This window comes from Dama dama, chromosome 30, assembly GCF_033118175.1.
Source record: "Dama dama isolate Ldn47 chromosome 30, ASM3311817v1, whole genome shotgun sequence".
In the NCBI taxonomy this organism is placed as follows: Eukaryota; Metazoa; Chordata; class Mammalia; order Artiodactyla; family Cervidae; genus Dama; species Dama dama.
In genome coordinates, this window is record NC_083710.1 from 25,561,057 (window position 1) to 25,563,695 (window position 2,639).

Genomic DNA, 2,639 nt, shown 5'->3' on the forward strand with positions numbered 1-2,639 from the left:
GTTTTCCTATACTCTGTTCATTATTGTATCTGATTTGAATGGTATAAATACTAAATTATTTTAAAGTATATATGGTAGTAATTGAAAAATATTCCTGCATGGAAAAAAATCACCAGCTTTTATGGATTCAACTAGTAATTCTAAACAAAAAGAATATCTTAGAATTAGTAATAAGTTTAAGACAACTTTCTCTAACCTTTTTCTTTTCATGCAGTAAGCATACCTCTTTGAAATATAATTAGCCATATATTTGATGTCATCAGAGGGCTATAACAGTTGAGAGGATTTACGAACTTACATGTATAGACTATATATAAACATGCAGCTTCTGTATTTGCATATTTGTGCTCAGTTGTGTCTGACCCTTTGCAACCCCACAGACTGTAGCCTGCCAAATTCCTCTGTCCATAGAATTTTCCAGGCAAGAATACTGGAGCAGGTTGCCATTTCCTACTCCAGGGGATCTTTCCAACCCAGGGATTGAACCTGTGTCTCTTGCATCTCCTGCATTGGCAGGCAGATTTGTTGCCATAGGGGAAGCCCAGTATTTGCATATACACATTTTTTTACCTAAGTCTGGATCACTGTAGTGAAGTAACCTCATAGAAACAAAGGACTTATACTAATTGCTTCTAGTATTTTGGGTCAGCATACCAAAATTAGAACTAATTTCTATTATGGTGCATAGCAGTGTGATTCAAGTTCATACAACTGACAGGATTGAGGATTTAAAAAAAAAAACAACCTCAAAATAACCTCAATTTAGTCGACAGTGGCGTGATCTCAGACTAGTGTTTCAGGCCCTTGCACAAGCACACAAAAATGGAATGTGAAGGTACTCACCATAAACCCATTCTTTGAATGACGAAATACATAAGAAAGCACCATGAATTTATACCAACATAACAGAATCAGACCCATAAAGCCTTTAAATATTGGGCTTATATTCAGAATCTAAAATATGTCTAACTTAGAATGAAGTATAGAGCAGGAGACTAAAAGTGACTAAACATATTTGAGAATTTAGTGAAGGGTTTTAACAATAGACCCTGGAAGACAGATCTAAAGAAATTTGTTACATGCAGCAGAGAGAAAAATATGAGAGAGGTAAAGACAAATATAGTAATACTTGTACAATCAGATGTTAAGAAGGAGAGAAGAGAAATGGGCCAGAGGTTCTCTTTGGATAAAGAGAAATGATAACTATAGAAGAAATAGAATCTCTATTTTTAAAATCTTCCCAGAAAGAAAACAAGCTCAGACCATTTCAAGAGTTAAAAATATTCAGAAGGCAAATAACCCTAACCATACATATAAATTATTCCAAAGCATATAAAAGGAATCAATTTCAACTCAATTTCAAGAGATTAGAGTAACAAACATGAATCTCAATCATGAAGACGTTTGAGAAATTCAAAATAGCAAGCAGAATCCAGCAATGAATAGGAAAGAAAAGTTGACAATCTAGTTTATCCCAGGAATGCAAGGGTGGGTTGACAATGGAGGAAAAAAATACAAACCTCAAATGGTGTAGGAAAAATAGTTTGATAAAATTCAACAGTCATTTATCATTAAAACTAGAAAACTTCAAGTAGAGTTTGTTTAACTTGGTAAATGGCATTTACAAAGAAACCTACAGCAAACATCTTAATGGTGAATCATTAAACCACTTCTTTGAAGATGATGAGACCACAATTTATTGTCTGCAATATACTGGAAGCCTAGACTGTACTGTAGCAAGAAAAAGCAACTGGAGCTGCAAATTCAAATTACCTTATTACCCAAAGATAATCTCCAATGAATCACATCATCTCTTTGAGAACAGACAGAACCTAAGACTTGCTTCTAGCAAATAGAATATGGTAAAGATGATGGGTATAGTCACTCCCTTGACTGGGTTATGGTGTGATGCCTGCATGTCCAGTCGTGTCTGACTCTTTGTAGCCTGCCAGGCTCCTCTGTCTGTGGGATTCTCCAGGCAAGAAGAGCAGAGTGGGTTGCAACTTCCTTCTCCAGGAGATCTTCCTGACCCATGGATGGAATCAGCACTTCTGTGGCTCCTGGATTTGCAGGCAGATTCTTTATCACTGAGCCACCTGGGAAGACTAGATTAGAGAGTTCCACTGACTTTGAAGAAGTAAACTGCCATGTAAGAAGGCCTATGAATGGGCAATATGGCAAGGAACTGAGGGAGTCACTAGGGACTGATAGCAACAAAATGGGGACCTCAGTTCTACAGCCTCAAATAACTGAATTCTGCCAACAATCATGTCATCTTGGAAGAGAGGTCTAAGCTCTAAAAAGGACTGCAGCTTAAATGACACATTAATTGTAGCTTTGTGAGACTCTGAGCAGGGGACCCAGCTAAGTGACCCACAAAAACATGGAGATAATAAGTGTATGTTCTTCTAAGTCACTAAGTTTGATGTAATTTCTTATGCACCAATAGATATAAAAAGGAAGAAACAAACTGTCATTATTAAGGGCCTGTGTTTGTATAGAAAACAAGTCTATAAATTAAAAGAATAGGCTAGTTTAGCAAGTTTGTAGTTGCATGCCTATATACCAGCAACAAACAGATAACAAAATTTATAAGATAACCATTTATAGTACCATAAAAATCATGAATGAACAGGATA